The sequence below is a fragment of the Jaculus jaculus genome, chromosome 10 (assembly GCF_020740685.1).
Source record: "Jaculus jaculus isolate mJacJac1 chromosome 10, mJacJac1.mat.Y.cur, whole genome shotgun sequence".
Lineage (NCBI taxonomy): Eukaryota > Metazoa > Chordata > Mammalia > Rodentia > Dipodidae > Jaculus > Jaculus jaculus.
The window spans coordinates 39,542,432-39,564,597 of record NC_059111.1 but is presented as its reverse complement, the minus strand read 5'-3'; the positions used below and the strand labels follow the sequence as shown (position 1 = coordinate 39,564,597).

At 37.0% G+C, this 22,166-nt stretch overlaps 1 pseudogene; it reads right to left on the bottom strand.

Moving 5' to 3' along the window:
• Nucleotides 1-21,061: 21,061 nt before the first annotated feature.
• LOC101600540 lies at nt 21,062-21,855 on the bottom strand (annotated as a pseudogene).
• Nucleotides 21,856-22,166: the final 311 nt, after the last annotated feature.

The following is a 22,166-nucleotide window of genomic DNA, read 5'->3' as shown; positions in this document are numbered from 1 at the left end:
TAAAATAAATTATTTCTTTTATTTTCATGTGTGAGAGAGAGAGAGAGAGCAAGAGAAAGAGAGAGAGAGAGAGAGTTGGTGTGGCAGGACCTCCAGCCACTGCAATTGAACTCCAGACATGTGTGTCATCTTCTGCGCATGTGCTACTTTGCATGCTTGTGTCGCCTTATGCATCTGACTTATGTGGGATCTAGAGAGTCAAACATGGGTCCTTAAGCTTCACAGGCAAGTGCCCTAAGTGCTAAGCAATCTCTCCAACTTCAGAATAGATTATTACATAAGTGTCATGTATTTGAAACAACTTGGCAATCAGTTTGAGAAAGCATATTTTTTAAAAGTATTTTTTGTTCATTTTTATTTATTTATTTGAAAGTGACAGAGAGAGAGGGAGAGAGAGAGACAGATAGAGAGACAATGGGCGCGCCAGGGCTTCCAGCTACTGCAAACGAACTCCAGATGCATGCGCCCCCTTGTGCATCTGGCTAATGTGGGTCCTGGGGAATAAAGCCTCGAACCAGGGTCCTTAGTATTTACAGGCAAGTGCTTAACTGCTAAGCCATCTCTCCAGCCTGAGAAAGCATATTTTTAAAAATCAAAGGAATAAATATGACATTATATGTCTCATCTTGAAATATTCAGCAATTTAGGATATGGAACATAATTTATAGTCATCTTAATTTTGAAGAAGTTCAATAAGAAAATGGATTGTTTAGTTCCCTTAAAACAGGGAGAAAAATATAAAACAATGTATTCCTTCTCTTCAGAAATACTTATGCATTCAAGAATAGCTAGTATATTTTCTACCCAGTAGGGAGCAATCATAGTCTGTGATGCTCCAATAAGTCTCAGAGTTATGGGCATATGACTGTTAACACTGGACTATCTCATCAGGGCCTAGCTAGTTATCAACTTTATAGACTACAGTCTAAGTATTCTATCTTGTGTACAGGATACTTCCTCATACCTATCCTTTATATTAATGGAGTAGTTACATATCAATTTATGTGAACATTAATTTGGACACAAAGACATGTGACTACCTTGTGCTCATTTACTATACTTTAAAACTTCTGAAGGGAACAAACTGGAGTTAGAAGTTGATACAGGAAAAAAAAAATCAAAGTATAAAAATGGGGCAAGCTTAATATTCCTGGAAGGAATGTGTGCTACCAGGTAGGCAAGCCTATTGTTGACCAATAGCTAATGTACAATATGTTCATGGAAATATTAGTGAAATATAGGGAATTTTGTCTGGTGGAGAAACTAAGAAAGAATCAAACTCAGAATCACTGATAATATGAGATGATATAAAGGAATATGCACATAGAGCATAGGGGTCACTTATTCCATTTTAACTACCTGCTTCTTTTCTTCTTTTTCTTTTTCTTTTTTACTTCTTTTTCACTGATAAATTATAGTTTAAATGCATTTTCAGTACTACGAGATAATTTGGCACAATGTATAATGATCACATCAGGACAATAAGTTTCTTCATCTCAAAAATTGGTCATGTTTATATTTTGAGAGTTTTGCACTCCCCCTATTATCTAGATAAATATCATAGACTGTGGTAATCAATGGTTCTCTTAACTGCTGTAGAAAACCAGAACTAATGTCTCCTATCTAACTGTTTTATCATACCTTCAGTTTCTCTTCATTCTGTCCTTAGTTTTTAGCAACTATTCTTCCACTCTGTCCTTCTATGAAGTTGACTTGTTTTTCTTCAGTTCATGAGAACATATGGTATTTGTCTTTCTGTCTAGCTTATTGTCCTTAATACATCAATCTTTTTGATAACCAATCTTCTTGAGGTATGATCTGACAAAAAGAACATAAGCTTGGAGGGTTTACTTTGCTTCATGTTCCAGAGCATACCCCAAAGTGGTGAGGAAGGCAGGGCAAGGGGAGCATGGGGCAGCTAATCACACTTAGCATGTAGTCAGGAAGCAGAGAGGTAAATGCTAGTAATCAGCTTGCTTCTTCATTTTTATCTTTTTATTCAGTCTGAGACACTGGGGGCCAGACACTTTCAGGCTTGGAGTCTCTGCCTTATTAAACCTCTCTGGAAACACCCTCACATATACAGCCAGAGGCACATCTCCTCTGTGATTCTAAATCCCGTCAAGTTGATTGTGAAGATTTATCACAAGTCACCCTTGTCAATGTAACATCCAAACACATCACTTTAAATAACAATAATCCACCATGGTCCCCAAACTTTTGCGTTCATCTCATAATAAGATACACATTCTGTCTAACTACAAAAATTTCTATAACATTATCAGTCCAATTCAAAAATCCAAACTCTCTTCTGGGACTCTAGACAACACTTAGCTGTGAGTCTCAATGAAATTAAAAATCAGCTTACATACTTCCAACACACAATGGCACACAGTAAGCCTGTCCATTCCAAAAGAGAAAAAAAGAAGGAAAGTAAGGAAATAACAGACCAATGCAAGACCAAAACCAAGCAAGGCAAGCACCAACTCTAGCATGTGGGCTTGTAATAGCATCATCTGGGCTCCAGTAGGCTTAGAAGCCCTTCCCTTCCATTTCTTCTCTTGTACCACTTGTAAGCTTATGATTTCAGCCTTCTTTCTGCAGATGTAATTGCCTTAGAATATCCATTGTAGCTTGGGCTTCACCTTCATAGCTTCATGCACTGATTCCTCATTGTTTCCTTGGAAGTTACTCAATCCTGCCATATAATATTCCCATACTCTAGTGTCTTTTTACAACCTTGGTAAAAGCTCCCATGACTCTATGTGTTGAATTTTTCAGATTGAAAACCACATGGAAAATGCTGCCTGCTTGAGATCTAGCCTGACCCCCTTCTCTCGCAGCAGCAGTGGCCTCTGTGTGCCTTGGTGGCTGAACCTGGGAAAACACTTCCCTAGCAGTTGTTTCCAGCAGGGAATCCCTTCAGTAGAATTCTCAGTTCAGGTTCTTTCCTTTCAAATGAATTTGCTTTTTTACAAAATACAATCTTAAATGAGTATTATTGTTGCAGCACAGAATTTAGTTTGTTCCTAATGGTGCTAATCTGTTTAATAATGACAACTTCTTTCTCTGCTCCCACCTGGTGTGTAGCTGAACTCTCTCAAGCTCCCATCCTAAAAACTGCATATTCCTCACATATTACTGCTCTTTCAGTATAGATCTAATTAAGATCAGCACATAATAACTATTCCATAAACTAAATGTTATGTTGTCTTAAAATTTCTTCCATTAGAAGCTGATCTAGTTTTTAATCCAGCTTTAATTAACTTTTCAGGCCATGGGAAGATAAGAGGCAGAGTTTGCAATAAGAATGTAACACAGATGGCCTTTAATCTAGTTACTAATAGAGCTTTTACTCCCTTCTGAAACTTTGTGAGTGAATCCTTCTCTCAACATAGTCTTCTTCCACACTTCCTCTAGAATGCCCCATAAACTTTGCTTATATTGGAATATCAGAGGTAGCCAATCGTTTTAGCTTCTATGTATCATATAGAATGAAGAAGAGCTGTCTTGAGCCACACTATCTTATACCATTCTCCAAACACTTCTACTTTCTTCCTGAAAACCACTTCCAAAGGTCTACGTCAGATAGTCACTTCACCAACTTATTCTATTAGCTACCTTTGTTATTTCTGAGACAAAACAGCTGATGAACAATTTAAAGAAGGAAGAGTTAATTTTGGCTAATGATTTAATGGTATAATCTATAATGGTAGGGAAGTGATGGCTTTGGAGTCAGTTCCACATTGCTGGGATGAACTTCCAAACAGACACAGTTTATGGGAGAAACAGGATTTAATTATGCTTACAGTTCCAAAGGGAAGTTCCATCACTGGTGGAAGAAACTGGCTTCCATTCTTAAATTCAAGCAGAGAGAGAGCAAACAGCCAGTACCACCAGCAAGCACAAACCTGACAGTAAAACAGCAGGGACCCAGGCAGAATGCAGACTGTTAAGCATACCTTTTTGCCTCAGATTCAGATCTAATAGTCTCATGACCATCTCACATTGTAAATTGTATTTAGTCCAAGTTCAAAGGTTCCCCATAGTCTTCAACTTCACCCAAGTCCCAAGTCTCTTCTAAGATTTAAGACTGTCTCTAGCTGTGAGTCCTATAAAATTAAACAAGCTTTAAATTTTCAACATATAATGGCACAGAGTAAATATTTCTTTTTTCTTTTTAATTTTTTTATTGACAACTTCCATAATTGAAAATAATATCCCATGGTAATTCCCTCCCTTCCCCCACTTTCCCCTTTGAAACTCCACTCTCCATCATATCTCCAGCCCTCTCAATCAGTCTCTCTTTTATTTTGATCTCATAATCTTTTCTTTCTATTATGATGGTCTTGTGTAGGTAGTGTCAGGCACTATGAGATGGGTAGCAGGCCATTTTCTGTCTGGAGGAGCAAATTGTAAGGAGTCCTACCTTTCCTTTGGCTCTTACATTCTTTCAACCACCTCTTCTGCAATGGACCCTGAGCTGTGGAAGTTGTGATTGAGATATTTTAATGCTGAGCACTCCTCTGCAACTTCTTTGCAGTATCATGGTAGCTTCTGAGTAATTTCAAGGTCACTGCCCTCTGAAAAAAGAAGGTTCTCTAGCCAAAAGTGAAAGTAGCATTAATATATGGGTATGAACACTAAGAGAAGTTCTTCCTTGGCAGTTTGGTGAGCATAGCGTATGCATTTAGCCAGACAGTAGCAGGCATGACACCCCTAGAGCTCATGACTACCCCCGGCATAGGTTTTCAGTATCAGGAATGTATTCCCTTCCGTGGAGTGGGCCTCTAGTCAAATTAGAGGGCAGTTGGTTTTCCCCATAATTGACATGCAACTATTGCACCATTGGCTCATTGGCCTAGCTGGCCAAATTTAAAGCTTGCATTGTCTATTATTGGGTATCCTCACTGGTGATTTCTCTCTCTCCCAATGAACTGCATGTAGCATGACTTTTTTCCAGCTTTCTGTCAGCTGGTTTACATGGAGGAAGTTTCCAGCTCAGTTCCAGCAGGATTTCTCAGTGACCTTACAGCCCAAGTATGTGGAGTTTTCAGCAATAGGGACTTACCATTGATTCCTGGTGGAAAACCAGGGCTTTGGCAATGATCTGTAATGTTTTGGGGGCATCAAGGACCTCGTGGGCCAACAACTCACTAGAAGGTATCCTATCCCTGGAACTGAAAATATTCTAGTAACAATCTTTGGCTCCTGACTGTTCCATTGTCCAAAAAAATAGGTTTCTATCTGACATATTAATATCCTCTTAGATTTTGATTAGCCCTCCCTCCATCTTTCCTTTACTCAATCTCTTCCCCTGACCTCACTTAGGCCATTTCACCCCCATTAATCTGTTCTTCTACTTACATGTATACAACACCATTCTATAAGTCCCCCTTCCCTCCCTTTTTATTTCCTTTAAGGCACAAGGCACAACAAGGGAAGATGTAACCAATGTAAAATAAATAACCATTAGACAAACATAAGACATATGCTTTCAAGAAATCCATAGCCAGTGACTGAGAGTCCCTGGATTTTCCAATGCTGCCATTCTACTGGGCTGAGTAGCTGGGGAAAACTCTCATCCTCAGCCAATAGCACTCCATGGTAGCCTTGTGCAATCCTGGTATATCCAAAATATTTTCTGGTTTCTATTGCAAACACAGTCCGTCTTCCATTGGTCTTCTTGGACTCTCTATCAGGGACCTCATGGCCTTCCTCATATGTTGTGTCTCAGCAACAGCTCCTGGAACCATGGCGCTTCATGACCCACCAATACCAGGTGAGTAGGACAGCCAAAACTACTTGATGAGCAACTTAAAGAAGGAAGAGTTTATTTTGGCTCATGATTTGAAGGTATAATCAATAATGGCAGGGAAGAGATGGCAAAAGGAGGATGAAGTGACTCGTCATATTGCATCTGTGGTCAGGAAGCAGAGGTACTGATTCTTAGCTTGCTTTCTCCCTTTTTCTTATTCAGCCTGGAATTGCAATCCAAGTGATGGTGCCTCACACATTCAGGTTGAGATCTTCCTGCAGAGTTAAACTCTGAAAATACCTTCATAGAAAAACCCAGAGGTATGTCAGAGTGTGGTCACTTTTCATTGTACTATAACATTGCCATAAGTACTGAATCAATGAACCCTGAGTCATTCTTTCCAGGAGAAACACAGGGTAAAAGTCCTACTGGGCTCTGGCTATGAAGTTACTATCGATGAAGCAATATATAACTTTATTTTATGGGTATATTATATACTATATATTACTGGTTTATATTTCTTTGTAAAAGCCCAGAGGTGTATCTCCTAGGTAATTATAATACTAAAAACATGACCAAGAGCATTAAAACAAACACAAATGAAGCTTTTCTGATGCAGGCATTCTGGCCATAGTCATAGGTAGCAGAAATGAGCATTAGAAACCATAGACAGCACATCACCAATACTGTTAGGGTCTGCTTTAAACAGCAAAATCATCTAGTCCCAAAAAACAAAACAAACTCCACAACACCAAATGACCCAGAAAACATAGCTGTTTGCACTGAGCTAAAACAAGAATGTAGAGCACTGTTTGATTGACCTCAGCTGGGAAATTACATATTAGGGTCACTTTTTTCCATGAATGAGTGAAAAGTTTCCTTCATATTGAATTTTCAGCTAAATAATATTAATGTGTGGAGGAAATCACAGGTAGAGAATCTGTAGATAATGGGGAATAACAGAATATAGAAATAAATTTTACAGAATGTATAAGCAAGAACTGTGTATGATTATTCTCATTTTATTTCATTACTTCCAGTAGGAAAAATTCTGTGTCATTTTCAAAGAATAATAGTAGTAATTGCTGCAAACATACATTCTTTCTTTCTTTCTTTTTGAGGTAGAGTCTTGCTTTAGCCCAATATAACCTGGAATTCACTATGTAGTCTCAGGCTACCCCCAAATTTACAGCAGTCCTTTGAATTCTGCCTCCCACATGCTGGGATTAAAGTCATATGCCACCAAATCCAGCTATAAACACAAACTTTCAAGGAACGTTTGGCACTTAGTTATAAATTTGCATTTTGCCCTTTTTTTAATTTTTTTATTAATTAGATTGTATTCAGCGAATACAGTCAATTTGGTACCATTGCTAGGCTCATCCATGTCCTAGCCCCTCCCCTCTGGCCCCTCCTTGTTGAAGTATATGGGTCATGAATTCTGGGTTTAGCCCACAGTTATGGGTAGGATAAATGTCTCCGCATATCATGACCCAACACGTTGCTCTGACATTATTTCCGACCCCTCTTCTGCAAAATTTCCACGAGCCATGTCGGGTTCAGTTTTGGTCTGCTTCAGTGATGAGGTGTTGGGGGTCCCTGGGTCTCTGTATCTCTGATTTGGTAGGAGTTGATTTTTCTCTGTGTTCATCTCCTTCACCCTTGTGCTGGCGCCCAGTTCACCAAGGAAACAGAACCTTTGCTTGTTTCACCAATTGTTCTTAGTTTCAGCCGGGGCCCTTTTTAGGTATGATGGGGTGGCTCTCTCCTTAGGATCTGCACCTATCTGAAAAAGAGAAGTATGTTCTCCAATGGAAAGTAAGATAGCACCAGACAAGTGAGAGAACCCTTACTTTTTTATAGAGAATTTAATAGGTGTAGGCCCTCTTGTAGCCCATGATTGGTGGTAGCTTATTAATGGAGAGAAGGCTTATGTTTGGATATGGTTCTGACTTGTTTCCCAGCTATGGGTACCATGCCACTGAAGGGATCAGTTAGCTGAATAAGGAGCAGTTGGTTTCCCACCATGGCTGTGTGAGCATCACATATGGTTATTTGCTGCTAAGTAGGTTAGACCATGAGTTGCTTGGACAGATATTGGTCATTTTCTCCTAGTCACCCATGTAGCACCTTCTAGCACTAGACGTACTGACTGTCTGGGGACTGATTATCTTCCAGCTTCTAGCCATGAGATTCCATTTTATGTGTCAACCACAGAAGGTGTCTTCAGCAGTATGGCCTTACCACTAAACTTTGGTAGGTCATCAAGTACTCAGACAGAAATCTGTCTTTCTTTTAGGAAACATGATAGGACTCTGATCAAAAACTCACTGTGGATGATAGCCACATGCTGGTACTGGGAGATACAGGTCAGGGTCCAATAAGAAAAGGAAGAAAAAGATAACTAAAATAAAAAAGCTAGAGAGAAGAGAGAGAGAGAGAGAGAGAGAGAGAGAGAGAGAGAGAGAGGAGCTATAGAAGGTTAACGTGAGTCTTCACCATACCCTCTCCGGTGTCTTATGGCTCAGGTGTTCCCTCTAAGGGCCTGGTGAAGGTTCAGCCATTTGGTCTGCCTTTTAGGAGGTATAATTTTATGGTACCATTGCGGTTTGGGTCTATATATGTGTTTTCCACACCCTTAATTGCCCTCTCCTCCCTCCCTACCCATCCTATTGTCTAGTCCACGAGATGCTTGCTGGGTATGTAAGGCATCTTGAGTAGATTGAGGTTAGGTGCTTTATATGAGTGAGGCTATGTGGTGACTTTTTTCCTGTGATTGGATAAGTTCACTGAGAATGATCTGTTCCAGGTAGAACCATTTTTCCTCAAATTTCATTGTGTCATTTTTTTTTTTCTTACTGCTGTATATAATTCCATTGTGTAGATATACCACACCTTAGTTATCCATTCTTCTAGTGATGGACATCTGAGTTGATTCCAGCTCTTAGCTATTATGATTGAGCCGCTATAAACATGGTTGAGCAAATCTCTCTTGCCTGTGGTTTGAAGGTTTTAGGGAAGATGCCCAGTAAAGGAATAACTGGGTCTGGTGGTATATCTATAGTCAACTTTTCAGGGGTCTCTATATTGCTTTCCAAAGTTGTTTTACCATCTTGCATTCCCACCAACAGTGGATGAGTGTTCCTATTTCTACACATCCTCGCCAGCATTTATTTTCATTTGATTTTTTGATGTTTGCTATCCTTACTGCGGTAAGGTAGAATCTCATAGTTGTTTTAATTTGTATTTTACTGATGATTAGGGATGATGAACATTTTCTTAAGTGTGTGTTTGCCATTTGTATTTCTTCCTCTGTGAACTGCCTGTTCAGCACTTTCCCCATTTTGTGAGTGGTGTGTTTGATTTTTTACTGTTTAAATATTTGAGTTCTTTGTAGATCCTTGAGATTAGGCCTCTGTCAGTTGGATAACCAGCAAATATTTTTTCCAGTTCTGTGTGTAATCTATTGGCTTTGCTTATTGTATGCTTGTCTGTAAAGACACTCTTCAGCTTCATGTAATCCCATTGATTGAGTGACTGTTTAAGATTGTGAGCTACTGGGGTTTTGTTCAGGAAGTCTTTTTCCATTCCTATGTCATGGAAAGTACTTTCTATATTTTCTTCAAGTAGTATTCGAGTTTCTGGTCTTATATTGAGGTCTTTGATCCATTTGGACTTCAGTGTAGTGTATGGGAAAATGTGTAGATCAAGTTTCAATTTCTTGCATATGGTTATCCAGTTTGTCCAGCACCATTTATTTAACATGCTATCTCTTTCCAGCCTATATTGTTAGGGCCTTTTTCAAATATCAAGTAGCTATAATTGCTTGAACCAAAGTCCAGGTCCTTAAGTCTATTCCATTGGTCTATACTCCTGTTTTCATGCCACTACCATGCTGTTTTTATTACTATGGTTTTGTAATATAGCTTTAGATCAGGTATGGTGATGGCTCCAGAGGTATTTCTTTTGCTGAGGATATGTTTGTAGATGCAAGGCCTTCTGCCTTCCATATGAAATTTGAGATCATTTTTTCTCTCTCTGTAAAGAACAGTGTTGGAATTTTAATTGGAATTGCCTTGAATTTGTATATTGCCCAAGGTAGGATTGTTGTCTTCACAATGTTAATTCTGCCTATCCAGGAGCATGGGGGGGTCTTTCCATTTTCTCAAGTCCTCTCCAATTTCTTTTTTGAGTGTTTTTATGTTTTCGTTTTATAGATCTTTCATTTCCTTAGTTAACATTATTCCAAAGTATTTTATTTTATTTTTTTTGTTGCTATTGAAAATAGGACCATGTCCCTTATTTCTTTCTCTGTATCTTAGTAATTTACATATAGAAAGACTACTGATTTTTGTGCAATGATTTTGTATCCTGCTACTTTGCTATAGGAGTTAATCACCTTCAGGAGTTTTGGGATGGAGTTTCTCAGGTCTCTTACACATACAATCATGTCATCAGTGAATAGAGATAACTTCTTCCTTTCCAAATTGTATCCCTTTTAGTTCCTTACCCTGTTGATATAGTGCTTTCAGTACTATATTGAAGAGCAGAGCTAAGAGTGGACAACCCTGTCTTGTTCCTGATCTTAATGGAAATTCCTCCCGTCTCTCTCCATTAAGTATTATTTGGGCCTTAGGAGCTTTGTATATTGCCTTTATTATGTTAAGATATGAACCCACCATGCCAATTCTCTCCAATGTTTGGATCATGAAGTGATGTTGTATCTTGTCAAAGGCCTTTTCTGCATCTATTGAAATGATCATGTGGTTTTTGTGTTTAACCTTGTTTATGTGGTGTATTACATTGACAGATTTCCATATGTTGAACCACCCTTGTGTTCCTGGGATGAACTCCACTTGGACAAGGTGGATAATGCTTTGGATGTGTTGTTGGATTTGGTTTGCGAAGATTTTGTTCAGGATCTTTGCATCTAAGTTCATCAGGAAAATAGGCCAGTAGTTTTCTTTTCTAGTGGCATCTCTGCCTTGTTTTTGAATTATGGTGATACTAGCTTCATAAAAGGAGTTGGGTAGCTTACCCGGTTCTCTAATTGTGTGGCACAGTTTGAGGAAGAATGGTTTGAGTTCTTCCATGTATGTTTGATAGAACTCAACTGAGAAGCCATCTGGCCCTGGACTCTTCTTTTCAGGGACATTTTTTATTACGTTTTCAATCTTAATGAGTGTGATAGGTTTGTTTAGGAGATTAATCTGCTCTGAGTTTAGCTTTGACACATGATATGCATCCAGGAATTTATCCATCTCCTCCACATTATCCAGTTTTGTGGAGTAGAAGTTTTTGAGATAAGTCCTGATGATTCTCCCAATTTCACTTATGTCTGTTGTGATCTCTCCTTTTTCATTTTGAATTTTGTTAATTTGAAGCATCTTTTTTTTTTTTTTTTTTTTTTTTTTTTGCTTGATCAAATTGGCCAGGGGTTTGTCAATCTTGTTTATTTTTTCAAAGAACCAGCTCTTTGTTTTGTCAATGGTATTGTTTCCTTTGTTTCTAATTCATTAATTTCTGTTCTGATTTTAATTATTTCTTTCCTTCTGGAGCTCTTTGGTTTGGATATTTCTTGCTTTTCCAGTGCCTTTAGGTATATGGTTTGGTTATTGATTTGGGATCTCTCTGTCTTCTTTATGAAAGCATTGAGTGCTATGAATTTTCCCCTGGGGACCGCCTTTGTTGTGTCCAATAAGAGTTGGTATGATGTGTTCTCATCATCATTCATTTTTTAGAAATGTTGCAATTTCATTTTTTATTTCATCCACTATCCATTTATTATTAAAAAGTGTGCTGTTTAGTTTCTAGGTGCCATTGGGAATCTTGGTGGGTCTTTTGTTTTTAATTTCTAGCAATAAAGCATTGTGATCTGATATCATGCAGGGAATTATGTCAATCTTCCTAAGTATGTAGATCAGGCTTTTTGACCTAGCATATGGTCTATTTCAGAGAATGTTCCATGGGCTGCTGAGAAGAATGTATAATCTGTGGATTTGGGATGGAAAGTTCTATAGATGTTCCTTAAGTCTAAGTGATCTATGGTTTTTTTCAAGTTCTTTTACTTCCTTGTTGAGTTTCTGTTTGGATGATCTGTCAATTACTGAGAGTGGTGTATCGAAGTCCCTAACTATGATGGTGTTGGTGCTTATTTCTGTTTTATTGTCAACTAGGTTTTGGTTTATGAACTGTGGTGCCCCTATGTTTGGTGCATACAGATTTATGATTGTAATATCCTCTTGATGGATCATTGCCTTGAAAAGAAGGAAGTGGCCTTTTTTGTCTTTTTTGATTATTTTTGGATTGAAGTCTATTTTTTCTGATATTAATATAGCTATTTGCTTGTTTCTTATTCCTGTTTGCTTGGAATATTGTTTTCCACCATTTCACCCTGAGGAGGTGTCTGTCTTTAGTGGTGAGGTGGGATTGTTGAAAACCACAGATTGAGGGGTCTAATTTTTTTTTAAACTTTTTTAAAATTTATTTATTTATTTATTTGAGAGCAACAGACACAGAGAGAAAGACAGATAGAGGGAGAGAGAGAGAATGGGCACGCCAGGGCTTCCAGCCTCTGCAAATGAACTCCAGACACGTGAGCCCCCTTGTGCATCTGGCTAACGTGGGACCTGGGGAACCGAGCCTCGAACCGGGGTCCTTAGGCTTCACAGGCAATTGCTTAACCGCTAAGCCATCTCTCCAGCCCAGGGGTCTAATTTTTTGATCCATCCTCTTAGCTTGTGTCTCTTGATGGGTGAATTAAGGTCATTAATATTTGGGATAATGACTGGGCCATATTGTGATGGTAGATGTGGTTTGGTGTTTCCATGGACTTTGAAGTTTTTGTGTCTACTCTGAGTTTGGTTATTGTGATCTGCTTCTGGTAGGCATTTGAGTTTGAGTATTTGTTTCTTCTCTGTGGAGAATTTCCTGAAATACTCTCTGTAGGTTTGGTTTTGTGTTATATAATTGTAAAGCTTAGTTTTGTCATGGAAAGTTTTTCTTTCACCATCTATTATGAGGGATACTTTTGCTGGGTAGAGTAGTTTGGGTTGTAAGCCATAGGTTCTTAGACTTTGCAGTGTTTCTTTCCAGGCCCTTCTAGCTTTCAGGGTTTCCATTGAGAATTCTGGAGTAATTCTGATGAGGTTACCTTTAAAAGTGGTGTGCTGTTTTTCCCTGGATGCTTTTAGGATTTTCTCTTTGGTGTCAAGGTTTAGAGTCTTAATGACAATATGTCTTGGAGAGTTTCTCCTTTGGTCCAGTCTGTTTGAAGTTGTCTTAGCCTCTTGTATCTTCATGAGCCGTTCTTTTAAGAGACTGGTGAATTTTTCTTCAATTATTTTTTAAAATAAGTTCTCCATATCTTTGGTCTGTATTTCTTCTCCTGGTATTCCAGAGATCCTAATATTAGGATGCTTAAGTGTATCCCACAATTCCCTCATGTTCTGTTCACAGGAACTTTGAACTTACTGAAATTTTTGAACTCCTGAACTGTTTCTTCCCTCTTGTCTTCCAGATCAGAGTGTTTATCCTCCTCATGGCTGACTGTATTCTTAAGAGCTTCTGGAGATTTTTGGACTTGTTCAATTAGGTTTTCATTGTCTACTACTTTTCTATGTATAATTTCCATCCCTCTGGCAAGCTCCCTTTTCACATCATTTTCTGATTTTCTTGATGTTTCTTTGTATTCATCCTTGCATTTCTTTGTCTTCCTTTAGCATCACCAGCTGATTTTTGAGGTCCTCTTTATTTTTATCACTCTCCCTCATATTTCTTAACTGTCTTTGAATTCCTTCCATTTTCTTATCTATTAGGTCTAGTCTAGTGTTGGCAGCATCCAAACAATTATCATTCCTTTGTTGCTTTTCTGCAAGTTCTATCAGTGGCTTGGTCAGAGTTGCATTGCTCATAGCTTCATTTTGGTGTTCTGATGCTAATGACTCTTCTATATTTTGATTGGAGATGTTCATTGTAGGACTAGTTGTTCTAACTGGATTTTCTTGCATTTGATTTTTCATGTTATTTATTTTTCCCTGTGATCTGCCCATCACAGTTTATGGGCATGTTGGTGGGTGTATCAGCCTGGTCTCAAGCACAATGGGAAGGTGTGGCAACCTGAGGCAATTGCCAAGCAGCCTGGGCTTTGGCTTTCACTTGCCAAAACCGCCTGAGCTCCTCCCTGGCAGGGGCACCAACGTTGCCTGAGCTCTCACGTGGTAATGCGCCAAAGCTGCCTGTGCTCATGCTAGGAGGGACACTGAGGCACCAAGCACTGAAGCAGCCCAAACTCTGGCATACTGGAACACTGGGATCCAGAAGCAGTCTGCACTCCCCTGCAACAGGACAATGGTGGTTGGCCAGTGAGGCAGACAGGGAGGGGCTGGCATAAGTGATAGTTGGTCTGAGTTCATGTGAGGAGTTGCAATGGTCCTGGGATCACATGTGAATGTGCTGCTGCCTGAGCAGTAAGTGAGCAGATGGGTAGAGCAGGCTAAGCTTGCACAAGCAGGGATTGGCAGCAGCATGCATTTGGTGGGCAAATTGATCAAAGGAGCCTGAGTTCCAGTGGGCTAGTAGGCGTAGCCTGGCCAAGGTCACTCGTGGGCTGGGGTAGAAGGGTTATCACCCCTGTGCAGTGAAGCAAGTGGAATTATGTTGGCCTAGGACCCTTTTCATACAGTAAGTGTGGGAGCTTCCTGAAGCTGGGACTGTGGGTACAGTGGCTGCTTGAGGGGAGGTGTGTGCTACCCACACTCGAGGCAATAAGCAATTCCCTGTTTTTTCCCCTCTGTGCCCTCCCACTGGCAATCTATTTGAGATTGCTCTCCCCTAAATAACCAGTGAACCCTTAATGTCTTGCCTTTCTTTTCGGGGATGTGTGACACAGTTAGGCAGTTGCCATCTTGGCCCGAAGTCCTGCATTTTGCCCTTTTTAGTGAAAGTGAAAAATGTGAAATGATCGATGAAGGAAGAAAATGAGACGTCAATTCCCCTCAGCTCATACACATTGCATGCTAGTTTTTAATTAAAAATATTTTTATTTATTTATTTGCAAGAAGAGAGGGAGACAGAGAAAGATGGACAGAGAAAGAGAGAGAGAATGCAGTCATTATGGTCTCTAGCTGGTGAAAATGAACTCCAGACTCATTTTCGCCTTGTGCATTTGGCTTTTGTGGTTATTAGGAAATTGAACTTGAGTCCTTTGACTTTGCCTGCAAAAGCCTTAACCACTAAGCCATATCTCCAGCCCATTTTTTTTTCTTTCTTTCATGTTTTTCCCTTTGATAAATTTGGAAATGGAAATTCAGGAATATCTCTGGTATATTTTCAGAAGCATAAAATGGTAGCATATTGGTTTTTGACTCCCACTCACAGATATTGAGATGAAGACAATTTGTTGTACTTAGTTGTTAGTCCCCTCTTAAAGTAAAAATATGTCATTATCCATAAATCAATAAAATCTTGGGTTGGTAATTTCTTTGGTTTTAAAAAGAATATTGTATAATAATAGTAGTTTTGGGGAAAATAAGATCTCTTCATTCCCATGTCAGCAATGAAGCCACAGAATGACTATCAAGACATTAAATTGTTATTTTCATTTAATCTTACAATTATGAAAAATATTAAAATATAAAATAAAACTCAGAAAACATAAAACTATTTACTCAATTGTTTCTTTTTCTTTTAATCAAGACAATGCATGAGAAAATTCTTAGGAAGAAATAAGTTGGCAGAAACATGTAATTTTGATTTATAAAATTATAGAGCTCAAAATATAATATTTAGGACTAGAGAGAGGGCTCAGTGGTTAAAAGTGCTTGCTTGTAAAGCCTGAAATCCTGGAATTGATTCCCCAGTACCCATGTAAAGCCAGACACACAAAGTGGCACATGTGTTTGGCGTTGATTTGCATTGCCAGGTGGCCTTGCCACACCCATACTTTCTTTCTCCATCTCAACTAAATAAATAAACAAATAAATAAATAAAATCAAAACATTTGGTATTTAATATTTGTCTCTCTCAACTTTTCTGAGGATCCAGCACAAAACCAGCATTAGGCCCTGAATTTTTATTTTTAGAACATTCCTTAAGATTTTTCTGTTTTTGAACAAAAAGGAGTAAAACAATCCTAAAAAAAATACCTATGACTATGGCAGACATTTAGTTTACCACAAGCCAGGGAAGTTTTGAGAGTAAGTGAAAAAATATGAAAATAATTAAATAATCTCTCTCTCTCTCTCTCTCTCTCTCTCTCTCTCTCTCTCTATATATATATATATATATATATATATGTATATATGTATGTATGTATATATATATGTATATATGTATGTATATATTATCTCTGTGAAATATTTGTTTTCAGAAACTGTTTAAATACAAAATTTTGTGAAAAATAACATTTTATGCATGAAATTAAGGTAATACTATTATCACATGTACCACATGTATTATTTTAATTTTAGAACTAAAGTAGAGCCTTTATTATTGAAGAATTGTAGTCAGCGATTAAAAATCACATTTTTAAAGTATATTTTCTTTTTATATTTATTTGAGAGACAGAGCAAGGCAGATAGAGAGAGGGAAAATGGGCATGCTAGGGCCTCTAGCCACTACAAATGAACTCCAGAAGCCTGTGCCACTTTGTGCATCTGGCTTATATGAGTATTGAAAAATCAAACCCAAGTCCTTAGGCTTCACAGACAAGTGACTTAACTGCTCACCTATCTCTTTAGCCCTCAAAATCACACTTTTAATATATATCATTGATAATTTGCCACAGAATGTATTTATTACATCATGGCCTTTTTAATACCATTTCCCCACAAACTTATACTCAAAATATACTGTGGCTAAGACACAAACCATTTGCTGGGGATTATATAATGTCCATATTTACTTTTGTATCTTCTCTGTAAATTATTTTCGACCTTCTCAGTTGAGAAAACATTTTCTCAACATATACAGCTACTTAGAAAGTTTAGAGCAAATTCTTGCTAGGTAGAAATAAATTCTCATCTTCAATCTTTAAAGAAATGAAATTTATAGCTTAGTCCAACTATTTCTTACAATATTGTTATATTTGTATTTTTATTAATGCAATTTTATAAATGTTTTAAAGGCTGTTTTTATACTCCATTTGTTGAATGTGTTCATTAAATATTAGCAGCTAATCTTGAAAACAAAGTACTAGAGGTATACAATACTCATTTATTACATATTGCATCTCAATTATAAGACAGTTTCATTGATTTGCAAAATGTTTCTTCAAAAAATAATGGCAATTATCATTGAGTGAAAATATTTTTTGTCATTCTAGACAATTTATTTTTGTATCTAGCAGTTGCTTATTCATGAACTTTTGTGGTATGCTATGAAAAATAAAAACACTATAAATTTTGATAATTGCAACTTCTATGGAGATAGAACACTTCAACTTTCTTGAATAAACTATACATTATGCATCAACTTACATATATTTCTCTGCTGTTTTAGTTCTTAGTAAAAGGATAAATGATTATACCATGACATGTTGCTCCAACAAAATATTAGTATTGTCATTGCAAAAAGCAATTTTATCTGTCAAACATTCAAGTTCACTTTACTGCAGCATTTATAACACTGCCAGATGTCTTATCTTCAACAGAATTAATTTCCAAATACTAATGAAATATATCAGATGGATAATTATTAGTGGAATTAATGACTTATGCAATGATTTCTAAAAATCTTTCATGTTGTATTTTTCTATGAGAATTTTCCTTCTATTTACAAAGCTGAGACATCAAGATGAATGTTTCAATTTTCAAATATGTGCAAAAAATTCAATGTGGAATTTAAAATCCAAATGTTTAATTTAGGGAAATAGTCCATTTAATCTGAAGGAAAAGTCATGCTTTTAAAGAATTATGTAAAGATCCTTTCTATAAGTGCACATATTAAATTGTCATTTTTCTATGCTTATACTTCCAAGTGGCCACTTCCACATGCTAATATCTTTTCTTTGTGGTATTTCCATGGGTTCATGGTACATGATATCTGTCAACAAATATATATATATGTATATGTATATGTATATGTATATGTATATGTATACACATATAGTCCCTTGAGAATTTGAAACTGTACTTGATTTTCCATCAACATGTACATTCTTTTGTTGAACTTATTGGTGTAGCAGAATTTTTAAAAATAATTAAACGTTACCAAGCAATGAATAGTTTTAGATTCATATTTTATAATACATGACAGAGAAGCATAGCAAAAGCATTTCAATGACTTGGTCTTATAGGAGAACTGTGGCTCTATTTGCTTATAGTTTAGTTATATTAATATATAACTATCCCTTATGTTTCCACTGACCCCAGCAACCTGTAGTTGGAGGAACTCATGCACCTTAAAATTATCCCATAGGCCATGGCAAAGGTGACTGGGTGATGGGAACACCTCGTTGAGTGTTTTTACCATTATTACCTGAGGTTAGAAAGAATGAGCAATACTTAGACATTTTTGTCCAGTGCACCAAATGTTCTATATGTCAGCATACTGAAACCTGTCCTCAAAAGTGACTTACAACAGAAAACAGCCAAGACAAGAAAGAGTGAGCACAGGTCTTAAAGAACCCTGGGTCTTTCATGTGTTCTTACACACAACTAGACAACAGAGACCTTGGCAGAAATTAGAAACAGAAAGTAAAGAGTGACTGTTCCCATAACAGCTAATTTTTTAGAAAATTGTTTATTTTTATTTATTTATTTGAAAGTGACAGACATAGAGAGAAAGAGGCAAAGAGAGATAGAGAATGGGTGTGCCCGGGCCTCCAGCCACTGCAAATGAGGCCCCTTGTGCATCTGGCTATCGTGGGTCCTGGAAATCGAGCCTCCAACCAGGGTCCTTAGGCTTCACAGGCAAGCGCTTAACTGCTAAGCCATCTCTTCAGCCCCATAAAAGCTAATTTTAATGCAATGTCTAAGAAAAATTTATTTAAATTTTGTAGGTATTAAAGATAATTTTCTCAAAAACAGAGAAAACTGCCCTTATTTATTTGAACCACAAAATACTACAAATAGCCAAATAAGTCCTGATAAGGAACAGAGCTGGAGGTATCATACTTTACTTATTTCATAACCACTTATAATACTACAATAACCAAAACAATATGGCAATGACATAATGACAGTTATACAAACTAAAGGGACAGAATAAAGATCCCTACAGTAAATGCATATATTCACAGCCTTTTGATTAGTTAAGAATATATGATAGGTAGAGGATAATCCCTTCAAGTGTTTCACTGGTAACACTTTTGGACCATGTGCCATTTTCTTCCATTATTTTTAGTTACCTTCCTATGTTCAGATAAAACTCTATAGTATCATTTTTCCATAAAATATTTTACCCATATATTCAAGATAAATTCAGATTTACTTGTGTCTCAAGGCTTTCATCAATTTTCACTTCCCAAATAAATCCTTTCTCTAACTTTAAAAAAGATATTGAATATTCTCATGTAAAAGAATGAAATTAGAATCATCTTAGATCACAGACAAAACAACTCAAAATTAACTAAAGTTTACATATAAGACTTGAAAGTGGATGACTCTCTCAAGAATCCTTACCCTGATATAAGACATATACTATTTTTTTCTTCTCTTACACATATCCCCTCTTGTCTAAAGCTCTTGTTTAATTGATATTGATTTTATTCTTAAAAAGAAAACTTTTCTATATAAACTGTAGCTTTGATTCATGCTGAAAAAGTTTTGCAATAATATGTGAATTGAACAATACCATAGACAAAATATATTGAATAGGAAGAATTGTGTTCTTATAAAGTGGATTTAAGAATTACACAAGCAGGAAATTTCAACAGTTTTGATGTCTTCTCATGTTTCTAGTTTTCTTAAGTACCTAGCTAAAATTAATTCATTTATTCAAATAATAATAAATCTTAAAAATAACACTGTGTACTCAGCATCATAGGAAGATAAGGTTCTTTTTTTATCAAATACTCTTTAATTTCACGGATGACAATATGAAACAAGCACAACGGTTTGCAGTACAGTCTCAAGGTGTATACAAATTAGAATGCAGAGTTTAACGCCTGTGTAACTGGCACTTTGAACTTTAGATTTACATATAAAACTTGCAATTTCAAATATTAGCCAATCTGATAACTTTCTCACAATATAAAAAAGATGAAATGCAGATTTTCACTAAACAAACTACATAAAATTTTTAAAATAATCATTAAAACTCATTAGAATTTTTAAAGATTAGGCATAAAAATATATTGGCAAGTCACTCTTCTTATAAAGGTACCATTCGCTACATTACAAAATAGTCTCTAACATAAAATTCCCTCAACTAACTGTCCTATTTCAGAACCTGACAGCCCTTACATGAAGTTGATTGTAAAATTCTCTTGGGAAGCTTTGGTATGCATTTTCAAAAGGTTTTATAAAAAGTATTTTCAGAGCTTTTGTAAACACTTCATTCCATTAAACCACAAAAGTGATGGGTATCCAACAGCATTTAGGATACAGAATCAAAAAACCAAATCAATATGTATTTGTAAAAATCATCTTTACCAGAGTAGGCCAAATAAATAAATAAATAAAAGTATCAAACTTTAAAACAGTTCTTTTTCCATTTTTCTGATAAAAAACAAATGCTACAAAATCATCCCACTTCATTCATGTACCTAGCAAGCCTTTTAGGAAAAGACCTTAGGAACAGTTAACCCATTCTTAAAAATCCTCTCCAGTTCAACAAACTTACTTTTAAAAACTCATCTAAAAAACTTCACAATATGACAGGTATACACAATCAGACCACATAATTTATATATTTAGTAATGTATCAAGTTTTCTTTTACATTTGTAATTTAGAATTTACTGGTAGAAATAAAATACACATATAACCACATACAACTGAAAAAGGCCAATTCCAAGAAACAGTAAGAAATGCGAACATACAGGGTAAATTGATTTACAGATTCAATTGACTAAATTTCACCTTATATACCATTTTTGGATTGACATAGAAAACTTGAACTGCTGAAGTTCACTTCCTGCTTCTTGAGGATGTTTCTTGTTTACAAAGCCCCCAGTTGTGCCGGCAGCTTCTTACGGCCATTTGCCACTTCATCCTTGACCAGGTCTCTTGCATAAAGACATTTATTTACCTTTGCATTGCAAAAGCCTAAATAAAAATTAGCTTCACTTTAATAAAACTTTATAAAACTCCACTAAAAAGAAATCATCTAATTTTTGGACCAGTCCACAAAAATACTTTCCTTTAAAAAAAAAATGAAACACTTTTATGAAAATAAAGATCCTTCAAAGTTTTTAACTCTTCTATGAGAGTTTTATTTTGATTTCCCAGGCATTTGACATACTTTCTTATTTCTTCGACATTCTCGAGCAGCTTCTCTGTTTTTCATCAATCTTATTTCTCCTTTCAATTGGGGGTCCTCTGATTTAGTTGCCTGAGAGCTAAGAGTGATAGGTGACGTCATCACCACAGCTTGTGGCAGCGAAGTGGCCAATGGTGTGATGTGGATCTGGTATGTCTGCACATCTGATGCAGTTTGCACAACCACCTGGTTGCTGGGCACAAGTATTTGCTGTCCATCAGGGGTCTGTGCATACTGGAGAATCGTATCTTCCTGAGGATTGCCTGAATTTGTCATGGTTAAGGTCTGTAGTCCCTGTACTCTGTCTGTGCCTAGACTGACCAACTGCAAGGCTCCACTGGGGCAATGGCAATGTACTGTCTGCTGCTGGTCTGTTAGATGGGAGTTAGAACAGACATAGAAGTAACAGCAGAAACTCCAGGATTTTCTCATCTCCTTTTCTGCTTTGTGTTTCTTCAGAAGACAGGCCTTTCAAAATTTTTCGGTAAGGAGGGCGCCTTGCTAGGATCCCGTGAGCTTTCTGTGAGAAGCCTATGCTGTCAGGTGAGTGCCGAGACTCCTCACTTTCTGATAAAGATGAAACCTGTTGGGCAATATGAGAAATATGAGCTCCCTGAACTGCTGAACCAGGCTGAGGTGCAGTCTTGGAAGGGTTACTCTTGTGGGAATCTTCCATAATCAACTGTGGCCATACCCCTGTGTAAAGCTTGATGGGCATTCATTTGAAGTAGCAAGAGACTGTGGTGCATGCATGCATACAATTATCCATGCCTAAATATGTGCAAATAAAATAGAATTTAAAAAATGACTAAGCACAGGGTAGTAGTCTTCCATTTTTAAAAAGCTTGAACAAATTTTTTTTTCTGCATTCTAAGAAATGTATACTGTAAGCTCTTTTCTTCAAACCACCAACTTTGACTTGAGCTCATATATTGTAAGTTGTAAATTCACTGACAAGAACCACCATATTCTCATGAATAGATCTTC